General features: G+C 44.6%; 1 long non-coding RNA gene across 1 annotated transcript; it reads left to right on the top strand.

Annotated features, from left to right (window-relative positions):
* The first annotated feature begins 185 nt into the window (after positions 1-185).
* LOC108539749 (uncharacterized) lies at positions 186-27,983 on the top strand. The gene is made up of 3 exons (XR_001888471.1): positions 186-306; positions 26,701-26,816; positions 27,800-27,983. It is a non-coding gene; the product is annotated as an uncharacterized LOC108539749 (long non-coding RNA).

Here is a 27,983-nt window from a genome sequence, read left to right as displayed (position 1 = left end):
AGCGTCAGGAAGCCCAACTGGAGAGGGGACTGACGTCACCCCAACACTACTCCCCTACCCCAGGATTCAGTAGCTGAAGATTCCCGCAGTTGCCTCACGTTGTGGGTAGGGCTGGGCATTTGTTCCTCCCCTATTGTTCAGTCATTGGCTATGGGCGGCCCCAGGAAGAAGGTGTGACCTTGGGTGGGGCAGTCTTCTTCAGCCAATCCTCAGAGAGGACTAACCAAGCACTCTCAGCAGAGGGACACTGAATCCTTCATTCCTGGGAGGTGTCTGGGAACCACATCGCAGTGTGCACTGCAGCAGGTATTAATGTGTCATTTTACAGATAAGAAAACTGAGGTTCAGAAGGGATAGAGCCAGGATGTGAGCCTAGTTCTATTAATACCTTTGAATCCTGTGCTCTTTGCCACGGTCCTTGCTGCCAGTTCTGCACATTTTCATGCCTTCCCGGCTTCTTACCCAGGCCGCCATGTTTCCGGATGATCTTGTACTCTCTGTTCTAGTCTTGCCCTCCTGTCCTGCCCCAGGCAGTCTGTCTCTTGGTCAGCTGTCTCTCTTCGCCCCAGCTTTGGCTCTGTTCTCAGGGCTTGATCCACCACATCACGTTCCGCGTTCGGTGCTGCCTGAACTCATCAAGGTGGACCCAATGAAAACTGTGTTGAGGAGGACTATTCTGGTGCTGAGGCTGGGTACACTGGTGAGGCCAGGAACACGGGATTGAATTCTAAGCAGAGCACCAGGATAGCTGTAGCAGAAATCCAGGCAAAGGCCAAGAAGGTGGGAATGGCATAGCAAGCGCTGAATTAATTAATTAATTAATTAATTAATTAGTTAATTTTTTAAGATGGAGTCTTGCTCTGCCGCCCAGGCTGGAGTGCAGTGGTGTAATCTTGGCTTACTGCAACCTCCCCTTCCAGGGTTCAAGCATTCTCCTGCCTCAGCCTCCCAAGTAGCTAGAATTACAGGTGCTTGCCACCATGCTCGGCTAATTTTTTGTATTGTTAGTAGAGACAAGGTTTTGCCATGTTGGCCAGGCTGGTCTGCAACTCCTGACCTCAAGCGATTAGCCGGCCTTGGGCAAGTGCTGAATTTAAACACGGCTCTCCCGAGGACTTCTGTTGGGTTCTGCCTAATGGTAACCACCGAGGCTTCGAGACTTCTCTTACTCTGCAGATCTCCTGGGAGCAGCAGGACACAAGAACCCTTAGCCTTTTCAAAGTAATAGCCATTCTCCTCACTGACCTGACAAAGACAGATGTCAAGTGGGCCCTGCAGGAGTTTGACAGTTTGTCCAAACAACTGTTTTTAGTTGAGGTTATAAATTCTTAGGAAAGGGTTTGTCAGTGTGGCACATTAAATCAGTTGGCCAGTATGGATTACTCTGACCATCTTCTTAGAAAGCAATGTCTTTGGGGATTTTCAGATGAGTGAATATTCAATGCTCTGTCTTTCAGCATTATCATCCACTTCTTCCTGCCCCTCGTAGAATTCTCTTTAGAGGATTGGCTCCTGGGCCTCCAGGAGAGCAGGCAGTAGGGTAGGGTGGTGGGGGGAGAGGAAACTCTTAATCCCTTACCAGGGATTTACTTTGTTCTTCTCATTTTGAGCCTTCCATACAATGCTGTTTTGAGCTTCACTTAGAAATTGGCCTTATTAGCTAGGAAAGGGGAATTCTTTTCGCAACAATCAGAAAATGTAATCCCTTACTCAGGCGGCTGGAGTCCTTTTATTCGCCTCTCCAGACGTTGGGCTGCTGGCTGCTCCTCTCTGCGGCCTGGCTGTCTCTCCCTTACCTCCCAGAGTTAGGGTAATAGCTGACATTTTTCTTCACTAGGCTTTCCTAAGGGATTTCATTCCGTTTGTGAGACACTTTAATTCCTCAAGCTGCAAAGTTTGCTTATTATTATTATATATATATTTTTTCTTTTTTTAGACAGAGTCTCTCTCTGTTGCCCAGGCTGGAGTGCAGTGGCACCATCTCAGCTCACTGCAACCTCTGCCTCCCAGGTTCAAGCAATTCTCCTGCCTCAACCTCCTGAGCAGCTGGGACTACAGGCACGTGCCACCACGCCTGGCTAATTTTTGTATTTTTAGTTTCATCATATTGGCCAGGCTGGTCTCAAACTCCTCACCTTGTAATCCACCCACCTCAGCCTCCCAAAGTGCTGGGATTACAGGTGTGAGCCTCCACACCCAGCTTATTCTGCATAATTTTTAAGAGGTGTGAATTGTTTTAAGATCAAATTTAAAAGTACATTTTCTTTCTCATCTTGTCATTAACTGATGTTGGATATGTGTGTGTGCTTGTGATTTCCCTGGCTGGGCCTTTGTATAACTTCAAAGAGGGCTGGTGCCCTGCCTTTGGGCTGCTGGATAGCACTCCTCCAGATCCTCCCTCTACTGAGCAGCTCTGTGGACCTGTGCAAATCTCTAACCAGCTTTGTTAGACAACAAAATACCCTGGAGAATATCAAGCCCTTTAACATACCCAGTTTGTGCTCCCAGCCATAAGATCTCTTTGGCCATGTATGTGGGATTCCCATGAAGGAGAAGCCTCATTTCCAGCAAGAATCTGGCTTCCACCTAGACTTGGGAAACATACTGAAAAGCATATTGCTGATCAACTAGACAACTGGCTTCCACTCTTGATTGCCTGTGTAATCCATCTAGAGCAGCCAGAGCAATTTATTTATTTAAAAATTTAAAATTGGCCAGGCACAGTGGCTCACGCTTGTATTCCCAGCACTTTGGGAGGCCAGGGTGGGCAGATCACTTGAGGCCAGGAGTTCAAGATCAGCCCGGCCAACATGGTGAAACCCTGTCTTTACTAAAAATAGAAAAAGTTGCTGGGCAAGGTGGCTCATGCCTGTAATCCCAGCACTTTGAGAGGCCTGGGCGGGTGGATCACGAGATCAGGAGCTCAAGACCGTCCTGGCTAACACGATGAAACCCCGTCTCTCTCTACTAAAAATACAAAAAATTAGCCAGGCGTGGTGGCACACGCCTGTAGTCCCAGCTACTTGGGAGGCTGAGGCAGGAGAATGGCTTGAACCTGGGAGGCAGAGGTTGTAGTGAGCCAAGATCGTGCCACTGCACTCCAGTCTGGGTGACAGAGCAAGACTCTGTCTCAAAAAAAAAAAAAAAAGAAAAAGAAAAAAAATTAGCCGGGCATGGTGGTATGTGCCTGTAATTCCAGGTGCTTGGGAGGCTGAGGCAGGAGAATCGCTTGAACCCAGAAGGCAGAGGTTGCAGTGAGCCAAGTTCATACCATTGCACTCCAGCCTGGGTGACAGAGTGACTCTATCACAATAAATAAATAACAAGTAAAAATTTAAAATTATTTATATGTGTTTTGTGGAAAGTCAGATATAGCAGATAAGCAGATTAAGAAAATAAAATCCTTATATTTCCAAAAGATTAACCTTCAATGTATATCCTTCTAGCATAGTGTGAGATATATACTTCATGTATGTATATATATATATACTTACCAGGTGAAATTATACTGTACATACTATTTCATAATCTGATTTTTTTCCAGTTAATCTCAATTTTACCGTGTTGGTACATTTTCATTTCTTCTAATACCTAACCTCAATTTCAGTTATCCCAGTTGTTCCCCAAATGTCCTTTCTAGTTGGTTTGTTCAAAGCAAGACCCGCCAGGCACGGTGACTCACATCTGTAATCCTAGCACTTTGGGAAGCTGAGGCAGGCAGATCACTTGAGACCAGGAGTTCAAAACTAGCGTGGCCAACATGGTGAAACCCTGTCTGTAGTAAAAATAGAAAAAATTAGCAGGGCATGGTAGCACACACCTGTGGTCCCAGCTACTCTGGAGGCTGAGGCATGTGAATTGCTTGAAGCTGGAAGACAGAGGTTGCAGTGAGCTGAGATCATGTCACTACACTCCAGCCTGGGCAACAGAGCAAGGCTCTGTCTCAACAAACAGACAAACAAAAGCAGTCACAACAAAAAAACAGAAACAAAGCAAGACCCAATCTAGGTCCCACATGACATCGGGTTGTTGTTTCTTTTATTTCATTTTGAGACGGGCTTGCTGTTGCCCAGGCTGGAGTGTAGTGGCGCAATCTCAGCTCACCGCAACCTCTGCCTCCAGGGTTCAAGTGATTCTCCTGCCTCAGCCTCCTGAGTACCTGGGATAACAGGTACCTGCCACATGCCCGGCTAATTTTTGTGTTTTTAGTAGAGATGGGGTTTCACCATGTTGGCCAGGCTGGTCTCGAACTCCCAACCTCAAGTGATCCACCCCCTTCAGCCTTCCAAAGTACTGGGATTACAGGTATGAGACACCACGCCAGGCCTGGTTGTTGTTTCTTGAGCCTCTTTTTTTTTTTTTTTTTTTCAGATGGAGTTTCACTCTGTCACCCAGGCTGGAGGTGCAGTGGTGCAATCACTGTTCACTGCAGCCTCGATTTCCTGGGCTCAAGCAACTCTTTCACTTCAACCTCCTGAGTAGCTGGAACTACAGGCACGTGCCACAATGCCCAGCTAATTTTTAAATTATTTGTAGAGAAGAGGTATCGCTATGTTGCCCAGACTGGTCTTGAAGCCCTGAGTTCAAGTGATCTTCTTGCCTCGGCCTCCCATAGTGCTGAGATCTCATGAGCCGCCATGCCCGGCTCTCTTGAATCTCTTTTAATCTTCCATAGTTTCTGTTTTCATGATAGTCTTGTTGAAGATGGCAAGCCAGTGAATCTACATAATTTACCATCTTCTGGATTTGTCTAGTTGCTTCTTTGTGGTATCATAGCTTTTAACTGGGTGGATTCAAATTAGGTATTTTTGGCTGGAGTACATTATAGATGCTGTTGTCTACTCCACATTGTATCCTCCAGCAGACATACCTGGGTAACCATCCTGAGGAATGCTGAGGTTGACAACTGGGATGTGGTAATGACTGTCTGCTCTCCTTGAGACTAGACAGGGGTTAGCAAATCTTTTCTTTTTTCTTTTCTTTGAGACAGAGTCTTGCTCTTTCGCCCACACTGGAGTGCAGTGGTGTGATTTCGGCTCACTACAAGCTCCGCCTCCTGGGTTCAAGCGATTCTCCTACCTCAGCCCCCTGAGTAGCTGGGATTACAGGCTCCCACCACCACATCCGGCTAATTTTTGTATTTTTAGTAGAGATGGGGTTCCACCATGTTGGCCAGGTTGGTCTCGAACTCCTGACTTCAGGTGATCTGCCCTCCTTGGCTTCCCAAAGTGTTGGGATTACAGGCGTGAGCCACCGTGCCCGGCCAGGTTGTTCTCTTTTGTAATCAGTTATTAGAATCAGGAAATTTAACATTTACTATAATAATATTATTTAATCTAGAGACCATATTTAATTGCCGCCAATTATCCCAACAGTATCTTTTATGGAATTTTTTTTGGACGAAGAGCCAAATTCAGAATAAGACATTGTGTTTGGTTGCCAAATCTGTTTATTTTTCTTTAGTCTGAAATAGCTTGGCATTCTTTGTAAAAAGCTTTCTCTTATTAACTGGGGTGATTTGGTTTTCCTAAAATATAGTTTCTAGAACTATAATAACTATAACTAGAAAAATGTAATCTTTAAAAAATATAAACTATATAATATAACACTCCTCACTTCTCTCCAAAGCACTTCCCAGGTTAAAACCTTTGAAAGACTTCACATTTCACACCCAATAAAGTCCAAACTGCTTACTGTGCTGTGCAGGCTGATCTAGCTCCAGGCCCTCATTTCCTATCTTTTTCCTCTGCACTGACTTTGCTCCAGCCACACTGGCTCCTTGCTGCTTCAGGGAGACAGTTAACTCATTCCTGTCTTAATGCCTTTGCTTTTGCCCTTCCTTCCATGTAAGATGATTTACAGCTAGGTCTTCACATGTTGGCTTCTTCCAGTCACTGAAGCCTCAACTCCTTCCCTGACACAGTCTATGGAGCTCCTCTCTGATATATAATCTTGTTTTATTGTCCTCACAACATATCTCACTGAATGAAATTATCACATTTATTAGTTTTCTTCTTAAATTTCTATCTCTTTTTCAAAAAATGTAAGCTTCCTGAAGACATAGTTCTTTTTTTTTTTGAGACAGAGTCTTGCTCTGTCGCCCAGGCTGGAGTGCAGTGGCGTGATCTCCACTCACTGCAACCTCCGACTCCTGGGTTTCAATGATTCTCCTGCCTCAGGCTCCCCAGTAGCTGGGATTACAGGCTCATGCCACCACGGCTAATTTTTGTATTTTTAGTAGAGAGGGGGTTGCGCCATGTTGGCCAGGCTGGTCTCGAGCTCCTGAGCTCAGGTGATCCGCCCACCTTGGCCTCCCAAAGTGCTGGGATTACAGGTGTGAGCCACCGCGCCCGGCAGAAAACATAGTTCTCGTCTTTTTTCCCTCCAGTGCCTAGAATAATTTTTTGTTTATAATAAGTTCTCAACAAATATTTATTGAATTACAACATAATACTGGAAGTCCTAGCCAGAGCAATTAGGCAAAAGAAAGAAAAAAAAGGACATTCAATTTGAAAAGAAGGAAGTAAAATTGTCCCTGTTTACAGATGACATGATTTTATATAGAGAAAAATCAGGCCGGATGAGGTGGCTCATGCCTGTAATCCCAGCACTTTGGGAGGTTGAGGAAAGTGGATCACTTGAGGTCAGGAGTTTGAGACTAGACTGGCCAACATGGCGAAACCCTGTCTCTACTAAAAATACAAAAAAATTAGCTGGGCGTGGTGACTTATCCCTGTAATCCCAGTTACTCAGGAGGCTGAGGTAGGAAAATCACTTGAACCTGGGAGGTGGGCGTTGCAGAGAGCTGAGATCACACTGCTGCACTCCAGCCTGGGCAACAGAGCAAGACTCTGTCTCAAAAAAAGAGAAAACTATAAAGACTCTACTCAATAATTATCAGAACTAATAAGTGAATTTAATAAAGTTGCAGGATACGAAATCAATATTCAAAAACAAGTAGCATTTCTAGACACAAACAAGAAAAGAAATCAAGATGGCACAATGGTGTATGTCTGTAATCCCAGCTACTTAGGAGGCTAAGGCAGGCAGATTGCTGCGCCCAGGGGTTCAGACCAGCTTAGGCAACATAGCAAGACTCCCATCTCAAAAAAAAGAAAAAAGATTTAGAAGATAATCCCATTTACCATAGTTACACCCCAATCCCGCCCCCAAAAAAACCCCAAACCCTAAGAATAATTTTTTCTTTTTTTGAGATGGAGTTTTGCTCTTGTTGCCCAGGCTGGGGTGCTGTGCTGCAATCTCTGTTCACTGCAACCTCCGCCTCCTGGGTTCAAGTGATTCTCCTGCCTCAGTCTCCTGAGTAGCTGGGATTACAGGCACCTGCCACCATGCCCGGCTGATTTTTGTATTTTTAGTAGAGACAGGGTTTCACCATGTTGGCCAGGATGGTCTTGATCTCTTGACCTTGTGATTCACCTGCCTCAGCCTCCCAAAGTGCTGGGATTACAAGTGTGAGCCACTGCGCTTGACCTAATTTTTGTATTTTTTAGTAGAGATGGAGTTTCACCGTATTGGCCAGGCTGGTCTCCTGACCTCAAGTGATCTGCCCAACTTGGCCTCTCAAAGTGTTGGGATTACAGGTGTGAGCCACCAAGCCCAGCCCCTAAGAATAAATTTAACCAAGGAAGTAAGAAAGTATCTGCTAGGCAAACTAGAGAACACCAGTGAAAGAAATGGAAGAGAACACGAATTGGAAGACACCTGGTGTGGTGGCTCACACCTATAATCCCAGCACTTTGGGAGGCTGAGGAGGGTGGATCACCTGAGGTCAGGAGTTTGAGACCAGCCAGGCCAACATGGTGAAACCATCTCTACTAAAAATACAAAAAAATTAGCCGGGCATGGTGGTGCATGCCTGTTAATCCTAGCTACTTGGGGGGCTGAGGCAAAAGAATTGCTTGAACCCGGGAGGCGGAGGTTGCAGTGAGCCAAGATTGTGCCCCTACACTCCAGCCTGGGCAATGGAGCAAGACTCTACCTCAAAAAAGAAAAATAAATAAATAAAATAAAATAAAATATATAAATAAATAAATTGGAAGCCATCCCATGCTCACAGGTCGGAATAACTGTTGTTAAAATAACCATACTACCCAAAGCAATCTACAGATTCAACTAAATCTCTATCAAAATACCGATGACATTCTTCACAGAAATAGAAAAACAATCCTAAAATTTGTACCAAACCACAAACGACTGTATAGCCAAAGGAATCCTGAGCAAAAAGTACAAAGCTGGAGGCATGATGCTACAAGACTTTATAGTACAAAGCTATAGTAACAGCATGGTACTGACATAAAAACAGACACATAAACCAATGGAACAGAATAGAGAACCCAGAAGTAAATTCACATGACTATAGCCAACTGATTTTTGACAAAGATGCCAAGAATACTCATTGAGCAAAGGGTGATCTCTTCAATAAATGATTCTGGTTATTTTTATGCAGAAGAGTTAAACTAGACCTCCACCTCTCACGCTATACAAAAACCAACTGAAAATGCATCAAAGACCTAAATGTAAGATTTAAAACTATAAAACTACTAGGAGAAGGTCAGGTGCAGTGGCTCACACTTGTAATCCTATCACTTTGGGAGGCTGAGGTGGGTGGATCACACTTGAGTTCAGGAGTTCGAGACCAGCCTGGCCAACATGGTGAAGCCCCATTTCTGCTAAAAATACAAAAAATCAGCCAGGTGTGTTGGTGGGCGCCTGTAATCCCAGCTACTCGGGAGGCTGAGGCAGGTGAATCACTTGAACCTGGGGGGCGGAGGTTGCAGTGAGCTGAGATTGCGCCACTTCACTCCAGCCTGGGCAAAAGAGCACAACTCCATCTCAAAACAAACAAAAATAAGTGAACAAAAACCAAAACTACTAGGAGAAAACATAGGACAAACACTTTAGGACATTGGCTTGGGAAAATATTTTTTGAATAAGAGCTCAAAAGCAACAAAAGCAAAAAAAGCAAAAATAAACAAATAGGATGATATCAAACTAAAAAGCTTCTGCATAGCAATGAAAACATTCAACACAGTGAAAAGACAACCTAAAGAATGGGAGAAAGTATTTTCAAACTATCTAACAGGGAATTAATATCCAGAACATGCAAGGAACTCAAACATCTCAACAGCAAAAAACAAAAACAAAAACAATCCAATTTAAAAAATGGGCAAATGATCTGAATAGACATTTCTCAAAAGAAGATGTACATATGGCAAATACATATATGAAAAAATGCTCAACATCACTAATCATCAGGGAAATGCAAATTAAAACCACAATGAGGTATCATCCCTTCCCAGTTAGAACTGCTATTATCAAAAAGACAAAAGCTAACAAATGCTAGCAAGTATGTAGAGAAAAGAGAATTCTTATGCACTGCTGCTGGGAATGTAAACTAGTATGGCCACGGTGGAGAACTGTATGGAGGGTCCTTAAAAAACTACAAGTAGAACTACCATATGATCCAGCAATTCCACTACTGGGCATTTACCCAAAGGAAAGGAAATCAGTATATTGAAGATACCTCTGCATCCTCATGTTTATTGCAGCAATATTCACACTAGCCAAGGTATGGAAACAACCTAGGTATTTAACAACAGATGAATGCATAAAGAAATTATGATATAAATACACAATGGAATACTATTCAGCCATAAAAATGAATGAAATTCTGTCATTTGAGGCAACATGGATATAACTGGAGGACATTATGTTAAGTGACATAAGGCAGATGCTGGGTGCGGTGGCTCACGCCTGTAATCCCAGCACTTTGGGAGGCCAAGGCGGGCAGATCACCTGAGGTCAGGAGTTCAAGACCAGCCTGGCCAACATGTTGAAACCCCATCTCTACTAAAAATACAAAAAGTAACTGGTCATGGTGGTGGGCACCTGTAATCCCAGCTACTCAGGAGGCTGAGGCAGGAGAATTGCTTGAACCCAGGAGGGGGATGTTGCGGTGGGCTGAGATTGTACCATTGCACTCCAGCCTGGGTGACAAGAGCAAAACTCCATCTAAAAAAAAAAAAAAAAAAAGCCAGAACAGCAGGTTAAACCCTGCACATTATGTGTGGAAGCTAAAAAAAAGTTTATCTCATAGAAGTAAAAAGTAGAACAGAGGATACTAGAAGCTGGAAGGGTAGGGAAAGGGAAGGATAGGGAGAGATTTGCTAAAGGATACAAAATTACAGCTAGATAAGAGGAATAAGGTTTAATGTTCTCTACCACTGTAGGATGACATAGTTAACAATAATAGCTAGAAGGAGGATATTGAATGTTCCCAACACAAGGAAATGATAAATGCTTGAGATGATGGGTATATGAATCACCTTGATCTGTCTGATCACTATACATACATGATGTGTATTAAAACATCATTATGTACCCCATAAATATGTACAATTATTATGTGTTAATTAAAAATTTATTTTAATAGTTAAATTAATCATACACACAAGGGAAAATTCTACAGACAAAAATCCCCAAAGTCCAGGGCTGTCTCTTGCTTGCTGTGGAGAATCTGATGCTAGTTGTTTCCTCTGTGATCCCCGCTCCCAATGGTGGTCCTCCTCCGTGACTTCAGGTCTCACTGGGCTCTAGTAGCTCCATCTTCTCCTTTCCTCCTCTATCCAAGGGGAAGTGAGCAGTCTTTGTTTGTTTCCTCCCTTAACTCTATCTATGCCTCTACTGGGAGTCCCTTCATTAGGGTTTTTTCACTTGAGCTACCCTTGGCGAATTCTGTTTCCAGCTGGGACCCTGGATGATGGACAGAGTAAGGAGCAACCACTATGCCCTGGCAATAAATGATGGTTCAGCTGCGTGAGCATTGTCTGTATGTGCAGTCAGCTGCTTCCTCATCCTCCTCTTCACCATGTTAGTCCCATTTCTTTTCAACGTGCTAACTCCTTTATACTAACAATTATTAAAGAGTTGATTTGTTCAACATATCCAGTGACAAATACTCTTCTAAAAACTTGAAGTGGACAATGAGACTGGGATTAACATGCCTATGTAGAGTTGGCAATGCAATTAGATACAATTTGTGCCTGGATGACTTCATGTCTAAAATTCCACCAGTGACTAATTATGTTAGCGTTGCCTCCTTCCATCTTTCCTCTTGTAAAATTCATCTGTTTCTGGAATGAATATTAATCTTTATTGAATGCTTTTCTTTTTTTTGAGACAGAGTCTCACTCTGTCTCCCAGTCTGGAGTGCAGTGGCAAGATCTTGGCTCGCTGCAATCTCCACCTCCCAGGTTCAAGTGATTCTAGTGCCTCAGCCTCCCAAGTAGCTGGAATTACAAAAGCACGCCAGCATGCCCGGCTAATTTGTGTGTGTGTGTGTGTGTATATATATATATTTTTTTTTTTTTAGTAGAAACAGGGTTTTGCCATATTGGCCAGACTGGTTTTGAATTCCTGACTTCAAGTGATTCACCCTCCTTGTGCTGGAACCCCAAAGTGCTGGGATTACAGGCGTGAGCCACAGCTCCTGGCCTGAATGCTTGTTTTATGTGAGTTACTTTCGCATTCATTAAATCAAATAATCTTTACAACGCAGTTTTTTTTTTTTTTTTTTTTTTTTTTTGGTTACAAGAAAGGTAAACTAACCCAGTAAATGGCAGAGCTGGAGCAGGATGGAACCCCAGGCCTCCTGGGGTGAATCCTTTGTGTTCCTGGGGAGAGTTATACATTCAGTCTCACACTTCTTTTTTTTTTTTTTTTTTTTTTTTTTTTGAGGCGGAGTCTCGCTCTGTCGCCCGGACTGGAGTGCAGTAGCCCGGACTGGAGTGCAGTGGCCGGATCTCAGCTCACTGCAAGCTCCGCCTCCCGGGTTTACGCCATTCTTCTGCCTCAGCCTCCCGATTAGCTGGGACTACAGGCGCCCGCCACTTCGCCCGGCTAGTTTTGTATTTTAGTAGAGACGGGGTTTCACCGTGTTAGCCAGGATGGTCTCGATCTCCTGACCTCGTGATCCGCCCGTCTCGGCCTCCCAAAGTGCTGGGATTACAGGCTTGAGCCACCGCGCCCGGCCCAGTCTCACACTTCTTAGTGTCAATGAATATTTTAGGTAATGGAAAGTAATTCTGGAGCCCAGAGAGAAGATAGGATGGAACTATGATAAAGGGGAAGACATGAAATGAAAATACAGCTAATTATTTAGCGAGCATCTACTTGTATGCTGAGCACTGGGTATGGTTCCTTCCACATATTCCCCAGAAGAGCTTTGTAAGGAGGATTGTGCTACCCACGTTTTACAGAGGATGAACTTGGGGCTCAGGGAAGTTTGGTAGTTTGCCCAAGGTCCTACAGCCAGTAAGTGGTTGGGGATGCATTATGCGTAGAGCTAGGTGAGCCTGACACCATTTGCTTTCTTTCCATTACACCTGCCTGCCATGGGAGAGAATTTCAGAAAAGAGATACCAAAATTATGGGGAAACCTGTCTTGGATATTGCCAAGGGTCAGTCCAGAAAGAAGCCCTGAATACTACTATTCACAAAAACTTCATTTGAAGGACACATTTGTGTGGTGGAGTGGCTGAGGGACACCATGGGCCACTAGATGGCACCAGTTCAGCGTCGGAAGAAGCTTTTCCCCATTATTTTTGTGGGCAAAGGATGCGTGTAGCACCCTGTTCTTGCTCCCCAGGGTGGCACAAGAGAATGAGTACCAGCAGGTGAATGCTGCAGGGGCCATCCTGGAGTCTGTCTGACATAGTGTCTCTGGGGTGGGCAATTTTTTTCTTTTAAGACAGAGTTTCACTCTGTCACCCAGGCTGAAGTGCAGCAGTGCCATCTCAGCTCTCTGCAACTGCTGCCTCCCAGGTGCAAGTGATTCTTTTGCCTTGGCCTCAATTTTTTGTGTATATATACTTTTTTTGGGGGGGGGGATGGAGTCTCACTCTGTCGCACTGGCTGGAGTGCAGTGGCATGATCTCAGCTCACTAGAACCTCTGCCTCCCTGGGTTCAAGCGATTCTCCTGCCTCAATGTTCCAAGTACCTGGGATTAAAGGTGCCCGCCACCATGCTGGCTTATTTATTTATTTATTTATGAGACGAAGTCTCGCTCAGTCACCAGGCTGGAGTACAGCAGCACGATCTCGGCTCACTGCAACCTCTGCCTCCTGGGTTCAAGTGATTTTCCTGCCTCAGCCTCCCGAGAAGCTGGGACTACAGGTGTGTGCCACCACACCCAGCTAATGTTTGTATTTTTAGTAGAGACGAGGTTTCACCACGTTGGCCAGTGTGGTCTTGATCTCTTGACCTCGTGATTCACCCGCCTCAGTCTGCCAAAGTGCTGGGATTACAGGCATGAGCCACTACGCCCGATCTAATTTTTGTATTTTTTAGTAGAGATGGGGTTTCACCATGTTGGCCAGGCTGGTCTCAAATTCCTGACTTCAAATGATCTTCCCACCTTGGTCTCCCCAAGTGCTGGGATTACAGGCATGAGCCACCGTGCCCAGCCCAGTTTTTGTATTTTTTGGTAGAGAGGGGGTTTCTGCATGTTAGCCAGGTTGGTCTTGAATTCCTGACCTCAAGTGATCTGCCTGCCTCAGCCACCCGGAGAGCTGGGATTACAGGCATGAGCCACCACGCCCAGCTTGGAATGGGCATTTCTATTCCCTTTACACAGGTGAGGGAAATGGAGATAAGCAATACTGAGTAACTTGCCAAGGGTACTTAGGTATAAAGTTGTAGACAAGGGATTCCAAACCAGGCCTGTCTGATTTGCAGCTTGTAATTAGTGTATTGCTAGGTAGATTGGGAATGTTTGGCCTGGAACAGAAAAGACCCTGGGGTGGGATCCACGTTGACAGTCTTCTGGGACTTGAATCACCGCATGGATGAGGGTCAGAGCAGAACTAAATCCAATAGGTGGAAATTATCAGGAGTAGACTTTTTTTTTTTTTTTTTTTTGAGAAGGAATCTCACTCTGTCTCCCAGGCTGAAGTGCAGTGGCATGATCTCGGCTCTCTGCAACTTCCGCCTCCTGGGTTCAAGAGATTCTCTTGCCTCAGCCTCCTGAGTAGCTGGGATTATAGGCGCCTGCTACCACGCCTGGCTAGTTTTTGTATTTTTAGTAGAGACGGGGTTTCACCATGTTGGCCAAGCTGGTCTTGAACTCCTGACTGATCCACCTGCCTCAGCCTCCCAAAGCGCTGGGATTACAGACGTGAGCCACTGCGCTCAGCCGGGAGTAGATTTTTTTGAAAAGTGAATACATGATAAGATTTTGCTGGGCATGGTGGTTTATGCCTGTAACCCCAGCACTTTGGTAGGCCAAGGCAGGAGGATCGCTTAAGCCTAGGAGTTGGAGACTAGCCTGGGCAACGTAGTGAGATCCCATTATTACAAAAAATAATAATAATAAAAAAATAGCCAGGTTTGGTGGCTTATGCTTGTGGTTCCAACTACTCTGGAGGCCAAGGTGAGAGAATTGCTGAGCCTGGAAATCAAGGCTGCAGTGAGCCATGATCACACCACTGCACTCCAGCCTGGGCACCAGAGTGAGACCCTGTCTCAAAAAAAAAAAAAAAAAAAAAGATTATATTTAACTAATTAAAGAGAAAATTGGCAAGGTGTTAAAACCGATTCAAAGGACAATCCGGGCTAGGTATGGTGGCTCATGCCTGTAATACTAGCACTTTGGGAGGCCAAGGCGGGTGGATCACTTGAGGTCAGGGGTTCAAGACCAGCCTGGCCAACATGGTGAAATCCTGTCTCTACTAAAAATACAAAATTAGCCAGGCATGGTGGCATGCACTTGTAATCGCAGTTACTCTGGAGGCTGAGGCGGGAGAATCACTTGAACCTGGGAGGCAGAGGTTGCAGTGAGCCGAGATCGTGCCACCGCAGAGTGAGACTGTGTCTCAAAAAACAATGAAAAAGAAAAAACAAAACAAAAACAAAGGACAATCCAGGCCAGGTGCGGTGACTCATGCCTGTAATTCCAGCACTTTGGGAGGCTGAGGTGGGCAGATCACCTGAGGTCAGGAGTTCAAGACCAGCCTGGCCAACATGACAAAAAAAATCCAATTTCTACTAAAAATACAAAAATTAGCTGGGTGTGGTGGTGGGCACCTGTAATCCCAGCTACTCGGGAGGCTGAGACAGGGAGAATTGCTTGAACCCAGGAGACAGAGGTTGCAGTGAGCCGAGATCATGCCACTGTACTCCAGCCTGGGCAAGAGGGAGAGTTCGTTTCAAAACTCAAAAAAAAAAAAGGACAGGGTCTGGATTTCTAGATAATATGAAGGGAGGACATTGCAAAACCCAGCAGCAGCTGAAGGAAATATCCTGGAGGAAGTTGAACTTTACCCTGCTTGGAAATCTATCCAGGTCTGAAGCCCCTCTACAGAGGTCCCCAGAATGTTCCCCCCTTTCCCCACTGAGTCTACTGGGGGGTAAAGTCCAAGATGACAGCTGCAGTTGTTTCCACGTGGCAGTGTCCCCTGAGGGATCCAAATAAACCTGGAGTTTTATTATCCTGACTGTGCCGATAAGAATACTGGCCGACCCGGGTAGAGAAAGTGGAGGCCACTGTCTGGTATCCCTTGGTAGGTCCACTCATTCCTTTTCTGTTCACATCAGCCGGGCTTGTAACAGCTCCCAGTGATAGAGTATCTAGGCTGGTCACCTGATGATGGAGTCTTGTCCATTTCGAAGGCCCAGACCAATGAGCTGAAGTGAATAACTCACCCCACAATTTATTGCTCCTAGAACAAATTCCTTGTCCTGGTGATAATTCTCTTTTGTGTGGCTAAAACTATCAGCTCTGGGACAATGCGCATAACTTTGCATGGATGATAAAGCTCCACTTACTTATTTGGCTGAATAGAGTTATTATACTATTACTTCCTCTATAAGTTTCTGACATAAAGTCAGACAAACTCAAATGCAAGCTTATTTATTTATTTATGAGACTGAGTCTTGCTCTGTTGCCCAGGCTGGAGTGCAGTGGCATAATCTCGGCTACTGCAAGCTCTGCCTCCCAAGTTCAAGTGATTCTCCTGCCTCAGCCTACCACATAGCTGGGATTACAGATGGGCACCACCACGCTCGGTTAATTTTTGTATTTCTTAGTAGAGATGGGGCTTCGCCATGTTGGCCAGGCTGGTCTCGAACTCCTAACCTCAAGTGATTTGCCCACCCTGGTCTCCCAAAGTGCTGGGATTATGGGCATGAGCCACCATGCCCGACCTCAAATGCAAGCTTTTCTCTCATCATATTAATCCTGCTGAATGAATTTGGAGCTCGATTCATATGGGGGGCAAGGACCTAGAGGTCAAGCTGTCCTCTTGAATCCTGGTGTAGTTGATGTGTGCATAAGGCTTTGCTTGTTCATACTCTCTCAGGCAGAAGTGTAATTTGAGGAAACGGAGCGTGCATGTGTGTGTGTGCATACATGTCCTGTGAGAATGAGAATGGGTGCCCACTTTTCTTGGCTCCTCTCCCTTGTGCCTCTGGGCCTTTCTGCCTGAATGCCCTCGCCTGGAAATCCTTGTCCATTTTTCTCATTCAATGACCAGAGCACCAACTATGGAGTTTGGAAACCTGGCTCCAGCCCTGATTCTGGCATTGACATGCTCCACAACATCGGTGAAAGCAACTGGCCTCTTTGAACATCCCTTCCTGGTGTGTGGCAGGAAACATTTGGTTTCCTTGAACTGAACCCGCCTGACAATGGGAAGATTTTTCTGAACCACCTCCCCTGCTGGGTAGCTGTAGGGATTAAATGATGTAACAGAAGGTAAAGCAGGATTATTTTTTTAACTTTTGTCTATTTTCAATGCCCTCCTATGTATCTTCAAGGCCAGAGCCTTCTGAGACACTCCAGCCCACAGTGACTGCTCTCCTATGATCTGTCACTTCTTTAGCCTTATACTGCTTTGTTTATTATGATCTATTTATGTGTTGCGCTGTATCCACTTGTCTTGTCCATAAGCTCTTTTTCTGCCCTTTTGAACCTTTTCAGTGGCTAGTGTGCTGCCTTCATCATAACTGAGTTCAGTATGTCTTTCTGGATTGACTACTTAATTGAATCTGGAATACGGGGAAGGAGGCTTAGTGTAAAGGGACCACCCAATACAAGGTCTGAGATTATTTTATGCCGTATTTCATGGTGGAATAAGGAATGGATAACACAGTGTGAATGAATAACGCAGTGTATCATGAGTTGGGAAGGGAGAAAAAACAGGGTATCTGTACAAGTCATTTTCTTTTTTTTTCTTTTCTTTTTTTTTGAGATGGAGTCTTGCTCTGTTACCCAGGCTGGAGTGCAGTGGTGTGATCTCGATTCACTGCAACCTCTGCCTCCTAGGTTCAAGCGATTCTCCTGCCTCAGTCACCCAAGTAGCTGGGATTATAGGAACATGGCACCGCACCCGGCTAATTTTTGTATTTTTAGTAGAGATGGGGTTTCACCGTGGTGGCCAGGCTGGTTTCAAACTCCTGACCTCAAATGATTCGCTTGCCTCAGCCTCCCAAAGTGCTGGGATTACAGGCATGAGCCACCACACCCAGCATATACATGCCATTTTCAATCATTTGGACTTGAATCACCTGGTTTTATTTGGTCAATGAAAGCAGAGGACAATGGTCAAACTTACTATTTGGGTCTTTGAGACAAAGTAACCAGCTGATTGACTGTCTTTTCTGCTCAGCAGAACTTGCTGGCGCTGGAAGCCATGAGGAATAACTGAACTGAGGCGAACAGCAGGCTCGTAGCCAGGGAGGAAACAGCAACATAGCAACATCTTTATTTTTGCCTTATTGGTGTAACCTTGTTCACAAAGAAGACATGGAAGGGAAAGGACTTGGAGAGCAAGAGAGGAAACAGAAAAGAAAGATTGTGAGGAAGGGCCACAAGGAAGCAAATGGAGCTTCCATTTCATGCTTGGGGAGTATTCAGAGTGTTCATGGGAGAACTGCGGGTGGGCTTGCCTCACATGCAGGGAGAGGCCTGGCCAGACCCACCTTCCTCCCAGTTCTGACCCCAGAGTGAGGTCAATATCCAGTCTCCACGTGAATGATTCTCAGACCCCAACCTTTCCCCAGCAGGTAGCAAAGGCCGCCTCACCTGAGCCTATGCACAAGCCTGGGCTCAGAGATTCTCTCAAGCCCCAGTGTCAGTTCTCTCCAGATCAAGAGAATCAACAGAGTATATATATTCTTGCCTCTGAGCAGGAAGGAATTCTTTTCTATGCAGGCTTTCAACTGATTGGATGAGGCCCAGCCATTCAATGGGTCATCTAATTTACTCAAAGCCTATTGATTTACATTTAATCTCATTTAAAAAACACCTTCGGCCAGGTGGAGTGGCTCATGCCTGTAGTTGCAGCACTTTGGGAGGTAGAGGTGGGTGGATCACTTGAGGTCAGGAATTCAAGACCAGCCTGGGCAACATGGTGAAACCCTGTCTTTACTAAAAATGCTTAAGAAAACAAAAAAATTAGCTGGGCGTAGTGGCACATGCCTGTTATCCCAGCTACTTGGGAGGCTGAGGCAGGAGAATTGCTTGAACACGGGAGGTGGAGGATGCAGTAAGCCAAGATTGCACCATTGCACTCCAGCCTGAGCAACAATAGTGAAATTCCATTTAAAACAAACAAAACAAAACAAAACAAAACAAAACAAAAAAAACCTTCGAAGAAACATCTGGAATAATGATCAACTATCTGGGTACTGTGGCTCACCAAGTTGGCACATGAAGTTAACCATCCCAGCTGGAAAGGGAAGATGGCTCCGTGGCAGAGCTGACTTTGGAGGGAGGGCAGCAACTACCGCTTTCCACCCCCCTTCTCCTTTTTTAACATTATTCACTTATTTATACTTTCAAACAGGAATATAGGCACATAGTAAATAATTCAAGAGGTCTAGAAAGGTAGAAGGTGAAAAGTAAGTCTCCCTTTTACTCCTGATCTGTTTCTTGGGAATTCTTTCAGAGAGATAATACAAATCTATAAGCATTTTCCCTTTAAAAGCATAAAGAGTAACATATTCCACATACGTCACATGCTTTTCTATGACTTGCTTTTTTCTTAGCAAAGCAAAGAAAAAGTGGAGTTTTTTTCTATATCGGTCCACGTTGATCTACCACATTCTTTTTTTTCTTTTTCTTTTTTTATTTTTTTGAGATGGAGTCTCACTCTGTCACCCTGATCTCGGCTCACTGCAACCTCCACCTCCCAGGTTCAAGCAGTTCTCCCTGCCTCAGCCTCCCGAGTAGCTAGGACTACAGGAGCCTGCCACCACACCCGGCTAATTTTTGTATTTTTAGTAGAGACAGAGTTTTGCCATGTTGGCTAGGCTGGTCTTGAGCTCCTGACCTCAAGTGACCCGTCCACCTTGGCATCCCAAAGTGCTGGGATTACAGGCATGAGCCATGGTGAGCCACGGTGCCCGGCCTCTACCACATTCTTTTCAATGGCCACATAGTATTCCCCAGTATGTTTCAGCGGTCTCCTAGGGATGCACATGTAGGTTGCCTCCAGCCTTTTGATCCTATACACACCTTGCTGCAACAACTGTGCTTGCACATCTGTTCTTGAAGCTGCCCTTTTCTTGCTTACACCCATGACTTCCTGAATGTATTCTTCAGATGAGCTTAATAATGTTTTTCTGTCTTATCCCCCATCCCTTCTGGTCTCTTCTGCCTCCATTCATCCTTTTTAAGCTGAGTGACTGCGTCTTCTGCAGGGCAACGTGCTCCCTCCAGTAAGAAGTTAATCTCTCTCTGGTTTCCTGAGACTCTCCCGAACTGGACAGTGTCTGCTTGTGTGTCTTTATCCCACCCCAATTGTGGCTCTTTAGATTGGGCTGGAATTGCCCATTGTCGAAGAGAGCCTGTATATTTTTCTAAGCTAATTTCACAGGCAGCAGCATTCAGATTCAAATTTCCCCTGGCAATTGGCTGCAGTCAGTCAAAGTGACTAAGGAGAAGAAATTGTAGCCAGACAGGTCTCACAATCCTCTTGCCTGGTGGAGGATTTTATTGGCTGCAAATCCCATCACCAGGCAGGCAGACGTCCTCATCACTCCATGACAGGTCCTGGGGCAGGCTGTGATAGATGGTGAAGGTTGGGCCACCTCTGGGCCCTGGAAATAAGTTCTGACTCCCAAGTGCCTGGAGAGTGTAACAAAGAGAGGGGCAGCAGGAGCTGGAAGAGGTTACAGAGATCATGCCACCCAATACTGCTTTTCAACAGATGAGGACCCAGACCTAGTTTGCTAAAAACCAGTTCTAAGCTGCATCTATCAGACCAGTGGCCCTAACCCTTTAACAAACCCCTTGGAGAATCTGATGCAATGAGGCCCTTCTTCCCTGTAAACTGAATATGCATATCCATACAATATTTTGGATGCACTGTGCGTTTTGGTTGGGGTGGTGTGGGGAGAGAGTATTCTGGTTTAAGTCACAGAAGATCATGCCTGTGAAAGGTTTCCTCTCAAAGGGCTACGCAAATGCCAGGGATTAAAATTTTCTTTCCTACATTACTCAGACCAAAACATTTCCCCACTAACCTGTCTTTAGCTAAACTGGCTTTCAATTCATTGCATTTCTGGAAAGTACTGATTAGAATATGACAGCTGAGCACCCCCTTTTCTGAGAAGAAATTGGTTTTCTTAATTCAGTGAAGTGTGGACGTGCTTAAGTTTACCATAGCTGCTGAAAAGCTTCCTTCCTCTTATATTGGGTGGCATGTGTTCAGGCTGAACCAGCAGCATAGAAAGTTCTGGCCTGGCCTTTGACTGGCTGCCCCATCTGGGACCACTGCCCACTTGAGGGTGGATCCAACAGAACTGGGACCAATGGGTGCAAAATATGAAAGGATTTATCTCCCCTTTGTGAGAGGAAAAATATTTTATCTCTCACTCATCTTTTTTTTTTTTTCCTTTCTTTTGAGATGGAGTCTCAAAAGACTGTTGCCCAGGCTGGAGTGCAGTGGTACAATCTCGGCTCACTGCAACCTCCTCCTCCTGGGTTCAAGCAATTCTCCTGCCTCAGCCTCCCAAGTAGCTGGGATTACAGGTGCCTGCCAACACACCCGGCTACTTTTTTTGTATTTTTAGTAGAGATGGGGTTTTACCATGTTGGTCAGGCTGGTTTCGAACTCCTAATCTCAAGTGATTCTCTCGCCTCGGCCTCCCAAAGTGCTAGGATTACAGGTGTGAGCCACTGTGACCAGCCTTTTTTTTTTTTTTTTTTTTTTAAACAGGGTCTTTCTCTGTCATCCAGGCTGGAATGCAGTGGTGTGATCATGGCTAACTGCAGTCTTGACCTCTCAGGCTCAAGTGATCCTCCTACCTCAGCTTCCTAATAGTGGGACTATAGGCATGCAACAACCATGCCCTGTTAGTTAAATTTTTTTTTTTCATCGATACGGGGTTCCTACGATGTTGCCCTGGCTGGTCTCAAACTCCTGGGTTCAAGCGGTCCTCCCAACTTGGCCTCCCAGAGTGCTGGGGTTACAGGCATGAGCCACCACCCCTGGCTTCCCACTAATCCTAATCAATATATAATATGATCTTTTCCCACTTTACCAAGTAAATTTGTTCATTTTAGAAAATACAGACAGGCAAAAAAGAGAAAATAAAAGTTACCAGTAATTCCAACTCTCATAGTGTTAGTATTTTGGCGTGTGACCTCCCAAACACACGTGCACACTCTCACACACTCAGGGTCATTTTATACAATGTGATTATATATTGTGCTTCCTGTTTCAGATCTGATTATTTCTCTTAAAAAATATAGGAATCTTCCAACAACTAAAGCGGTCCAATAATGGAATGGGCTGCCTCAACTCTGGAAATGTCGCGCCTCAACTCTGGAAATGTTTAAGTGGAGGTTTGACAGGAGCAGCTGTGAAAGCGATTTCTGCAGTAGGGAGGCACTTAGGTCCGCAGATTTTTAGGGATTCCATGCACTAGAGGCCTTGGCAAAGTTTCCTCTGTGAATTGCAGGAACTCCTGGGCAGGTGGTTCCCTCCCTTCATATCTCACCCTCTTACTAAGCCCCACAATGCCATTTGCTTGGCTCTCCCTGGAGGGGCTCTTGGGCCAGACAAAGTGAAATCAGCATCCTTCTCTGCTCTTCTGCCAGCATTGTTACCAGCCTCAGGGGAACCATCTTACTTGCAAAGGCTGTCATTAGTGGAAGGATTTTACTTCCAAGCTGTGACCTAATTGGTTTTATTCTTAATACAAACGAGAGAGTATTCCATTTCTATTCTATTGCCATCTTACAGCAGGCACTTGGGTTTTTGGTTGTATGGCTGGTTGTTTTGTTCAGGTGTGTGTCCATGTGTGCACATGCACATGTGTAGTGTGAGATTTTTAATTGCCCAAATCATCCTAATGCAAGTGTTTCCGCATATTCGAATCTCACATTGACTAGTGTGCATCTGTAAGTGGGCAAGGCTGGCAGATTGTTATGTAGTGAGAATCTGGTTAGTCAAAGTGTGTGTGTCACAAAGGAATCCGACCTTTATTTTATCAACTTAATTTAATTTTTAGATTTCAATTACGAAATATTTCAAGAATACAAAGAAGTACAGAAAAATATAATTGACCCCCCCATCTATTGTTCATTCACTTGATTGAACAAATGTGTAATATTTGCCATATTTACTTCCTACTTCTTTTTGTAGGAAATAAAATATTAAAGGCACTGTTAAAACCCAATACACTCATCCCTTTCAGATCCCTCTCCATGGGCAAACCACTAACCTGAAGTTGCATGTTTTCATATTTTTACTATGGATATGAATGCTGCCATAAATAATACTTTGTTTTGCTTATTTTAAAGACTTACAAAATCTGGCTGGGCATGTGGTTCACTCCTATAATCCCAGCACTTTGGGAGGCTGAGGCAGGTGAATCACTTGAGGTCAGGAGTTCGAGACCAGCCTGGCCAACATGGTGAAACCCCTTCTCTACTAAAAATACAAAAAATTAGCCAGGCTTGGTGGTGCACACCTGTAGTCCCGGCTACTTGGGAGGCTGAGGCAGGAGAATCACTTGAACTCGGGAGGTGGAGGTTGTAATGAGCCAAGATCGCACCACTGTACTCTAGCCTGGGCAATAGAGCAACACTCCATCTCAGAAAAAGAGAAGATTTTCAAAATGGCATCATACTGTCAATATCATTTGCAGCCTTCATTTTTTACATAATACTGTATTTGTGAGATTTATCTGTGATTTATCCATGTTGCTTTCATAGATTCCTTTGGAATAGTATATACTATCCCATAGTATGAAATGGTACAATGTAGCCATTTTCCTAACTAGACATTTAGGTTGTCCTTTCCCCCTACCCATACCTCTTTTGTTGCTATTGCAAGTAAGACTGTGATGAAACCCACAGACTTGCTTCCGTCCCTGTATGCAAGTGTGAGAATATTCTGAAAACACAGATCTTGAAGTAGAATTGAGGATCCATAGGGTGTGGAACTTCATTTTATAAGCTGAGAATAAAGGGTATTTTAATTGTTAGTTTATTTTAAAATTGTGGTAAAATATATACAACAAAAATTTACCATGTTAACCATTTTTAAGTATACAGTTCGGTGGCATTAAGTACAGTCACGTTGTTGTGCAACCGCCACCACCATCCATTTCTGGAACATTTTCCTCTTCTCCAGCTGGAACTCTACACCCATTAAGCAATTAAGTCCCTAGTCAACCCTCTCCCTAGCCTCTTGTTTTTGTCCTAAACAGAAGAAGTCAATATTACTCCTTCATTAATTCCGTAAACATTTACTGAGTATCTAGCGTGTGTCAAATATATAAATAGGAAATTATATGAATAAAATTTAGTTTTTGCCATCAGGAAACTCCCACCCTAATTGTTGGAGCCCAGGAGTTTGAGGATGCATTGAGCTATGATCATGCCAGTTGCACCACTGCACTCCAGAGTGAGGAACAGAATAAGACCCTGCATCTAAAATAATAATAATAGCAATTTAAAAAATTGGCTAGAGGCCGGGCCTGGTGGCCTCCCAGTACTTTGGGAGGCCGAGGTGAGTAGATCACCTGAAGTCAGGAGTTTGAGACCAGCTTGGTTAACACGGTGAAACCCCGTCTCTACTAAAAATACAAAAATTAGCTGGGCGTGGTGGCGCGTGCCTGTAGTCCCAACTACTTGGGAGGCTGAGGTGGGAAAATTGCTTGAACCTGGGTGGTGGAGGTTGCAGTGACCTGAGATCACACTATTACACTCCAACCTGACCAACAGAGCAAGACATTGACTCAAAAATAAATAAATAAATAAATAGGCTAGGAGTGGTGGTTTATGCCTGTAATCCCAGCACTTTAGGAGGCCGAGGCGGGAGGATCACTTGAACTCAGGAGTTTGAGACCAGCCTGGACAGTATAGCAAGACCCCATCTCTACTAAAGAGTGCCTGTAGTTCCAGCTACTTGGGAGACTGAGGTGGGAGCATTGCTTGAGCCCGGGAGATCGAGACTGCAGTGAGCTATGATTGTACCACTGCACTCCAGCCTGGGTAACAGAGACAGACCCTGTCTTAAAAAAAACAACAAAGGAACTCCTATTCTAGCTGAAGAGAGACATAAAAACAATTATATGGGACATGTTTTAGAAGCCAAGTGCTAGGAGATCCCAGAGTTACAGCAATGAATTCATGGGTGGGAATAAGGTGAGATGAGGTGGGGAGTGGAAGATAAGAAAATCCTCAGAAAAAAAATAATTTTTAAGCTGAACTTTGAAGCATGAAATACAATTTTTTCCAGGCAACAATGGGGGTAGGGTATGGATTTGTGTAAGTGCCTTCAATCAATCAAGAAATATATTGGTATCAGTCAGGGCCTAACCAACATAAGAGATACCACTGTAAGTATGTGAAACAGAGGAGATTCCCAGTTACACAGGGGATGGAGGAGATGAGGAGCTGAACAGGAGCTGATGATGCCATTCAGAGAATAGCAGCAGAAAGAATACCCTACAATCCTTAGGTCAGAGTCAAGGGAAGGAGGTGGTATCACCAGAGCCAAGGGCTGGGATCACCTGAAGGAGGCTGGAATCACAGCTGGTCTGGCTGATAGCAATTGGAGCCATGCTGGAGCCATTGCCTCCCCTGGAGACAGAGAGGGAGGGGGTCAAACACCCTGGCTTTTATTCCCACCACAGTTCACTTCCCATTGTCTGAAAGAGCAGAAGTAGCACACTGAACTAATCCAGAGAGAGTAAGCACAGAAAGCAGCTACCACCCCTAGGGTGGGGGGCAGAAGGGACAAGAAGGGGTTAGGGACATCAGAATCAGGACATCAGAGGAGACGCCACGTGGAGCTGGTGTCCAGACTTCTTTTTTCTTTTCTTTTCTTGTCTTGTCTTGTCTTTTCTTCTTCTGTTAAACACAGATGGGGTCTCACTATGTTGCCCAGGCTGGTCTCAAACTTCTGGGCTCAAGTGATCCTCCTGCTTTGGCCTCCCAAAGTGGTACCAATTGGGGTCACTAACCTGAGACACTGAGGTTGTAGGTTTTATAGGACGTGGTATGGGCTTTGAGTCTTGACCAAAATATGACACTGATTTCCCCATAGACATATGGGTCTGGAATCAAGGAGTAGATGCAGGAGAACCTCCATGAATTATTACCTTTGTTAAAACAAAATTATAAATGGAGATTGGGCCTAAAAAATTCCTGAGCAGGCCAGGTGCTGTGGTTCACACCTGTAGTCCCAGTGCTTTGGGAGGCTAAGCTGGGATGGTCACTTGAAGCCAGGAATTTGAAACCAGCCTGGGCAATATAGTTAGCTGTGTGTGGTGGTATGCCCTTGTAGTCCTAGCTACTAAGGAGGCTCAGGCAGGATGGCTTAAGCCCAGGAATTCGAGGTTACGGTGAGCTGTAGAGACCCCCTCTCTAAGAAAAGAAACAAAATTCCTGAGTAAATAAAACCAGTTAGGCCTTAAAATAGCCTTAACCTTGCTTAGGCTGTGAACATCAGTGAAACTTAACTTGGGTCAAAACTGTGAATATAGGTAAAACTTAACTTGAGTCATTTCTGGTGCATGCTTATGTTAGGCAGAAAACTTAACCTCAGCCAATCATAAGCAGCCAATTTACATGATTATGTAACTAAGGACTTTCCAACAAAAAAGGCAATTTTGTAATTGCAAAAATAATCAAATAATTTTTAAATTTTGCTTCTGAATTTACCCCCAAAATACTTGCCCCTGATGATTTGTCATTGGAATACTAAACCCGTTTTGGTCCAGTGTACCCAATTTATGAATTACTTCTTATTCAAATAAACAGTTAACAATTTTATTGTGCTTCAGGTTTTTCATTTGCAGTTTGGTGTCAAAATAGGGATCCAAAGGTGACAACCACCCCCATCCCACTGCTATAGTTTGAATGTGTCCCCGACAGTTTGTATGTTGTGAACTTAATTCCTAAAGCAGTGGTGTTGAGAGGGAAGACCTTTAAGAGGTGATTGTTAGGTCACGAGGGCTTGCCCTCATCTATGGGGTAATGCTGTTATAGGCAGAGTGGGCTAGTTATCAGGAGAGTGGGTTCCTGAAAAAAGGATGAGTTCAGCTCAAGAAGGCCCTTGTCAGATGCAGGCCCTTTGACTTCGGACTTCCCAGCCTCCACAACTATGAGAAATAAATCTCTGTTCTTTATAAATTATTCAGTCTGTGGAATTTTGTTTTAGCAACACAAAATGGACTAAGACACCCAGCAACCCCCAGGAGCATCAAGGAAGCAGGCATGAGGTTCCTGCTGAGCACACCATGCTCACTGCTTTCTCTCTGCATCTGGAGGTCCTGAGTGAGTATCTCTTGGATTTTGATCTCCACAGTTTGTGTCCTGAGTTCTCCAAGTTTGAGTAATTTTATTTATTTTATTTTATTTTATTTTATCTGATATGGAGTCTTGCTCTGTTGCCCAGGGTGCAGTGCAGTGGTGTGATCTAGCTCACTGCAACCTCTGCCCCCTGGATGCAAGCAGTTCTTGTGTCTCAGCCTCCTAAGTAGCTGGGATTACAGGCACACGCCACCATGCCCAGCTAATATTTGTACTTTAGTAGAGACAGGGTTTCTACGTGTTGGCCAGGCTGGTTTGGAACTCCTGACCTCAAGTGATCCGTCCACCTCAGCCTCCTAAAATGCTGGGATTACAGGCATAAGCCACTGTGTCCATCTGAGCTGTTCTATTTTAATTAATTAATTTATTTATTTCGAGACAGGATCTCACTTTGTCACCCAGGCTGGAGTACAAGGGTGTGATCATGGCTCACTGCAGCCTTGAACAAAGCAGGGTTCAAAGCAATCCTCCCATCTAAGCCTCCAGAGTAGCTGGGACTACAGGTACATGCCACCATGCCTGGGTAATTTTTTTAAAACATATTTTTTCGTAGACATGGAGGCCTTGCTATGTTGCCCAGACTGGCCTTGAACTCCTGGGTTTAAGTGATCCTCCTGCCTCAGCCTCTCAAAGTATTGGGATTACAGGAGTAATTTTATTTTTGACTGGACCCAGAGGTTGAACTGGGTGTTCAGTGGGAACTGGACTGGGTTCAGTTGGAGGCTTCAGGTAGGTAAAATTTTAGAGGGACAGGGTAGGACACGTTCATCAGCATCTAAGGAGTCTGGGAGTCCTCTGTCCAGAACACAAGCCAATAATATGTTCAGAAATTATGGACCCCAAATCTGTGGTTTTCTAGAGAAATGAATGTACCTTGCTAGAGACCATTTAAAGTGGCAGTGGGATGAGTTAAAACATTTTTTTAAAAAAAACTTTTTAATTTCTAGGTTCACAACAGTGAGGAGTTTTGAGCTGGATACAACTGTTCATTTATGGGGCACATTGGAAAAGGAGGGATCACACATATCTCAGAAACAATGGAATGCATTTCCTGTTTGGTAGACAAAGGCTTCTAAAAGGTTTACTGGTTCCAAAATTGCCTCTCAAAACGCCTCCTTTCTAAAGGCAAAT

This window comes from Rhinopithecus bieti, unplaced genomic scaffold, assembly GCF_001698545.2.
Source record: "Rhinopithecus bieti isolate Rb0 unplaced genomic scaffold, ASM169854v2 scaffold_18295, whole genome shotgun sequence".
Classification (NCBI taxonomy): Eukaryota; Metazoa; Chordata; class Mammalia; order Primates; family Cercopithecidae; genus Rhinopithecus; species Rhinopithecus bieti.
Note: the sequence above shows the minus strand (reverse complement) of the source record. Positions and strands in the feature narration are given on the sequence as shown.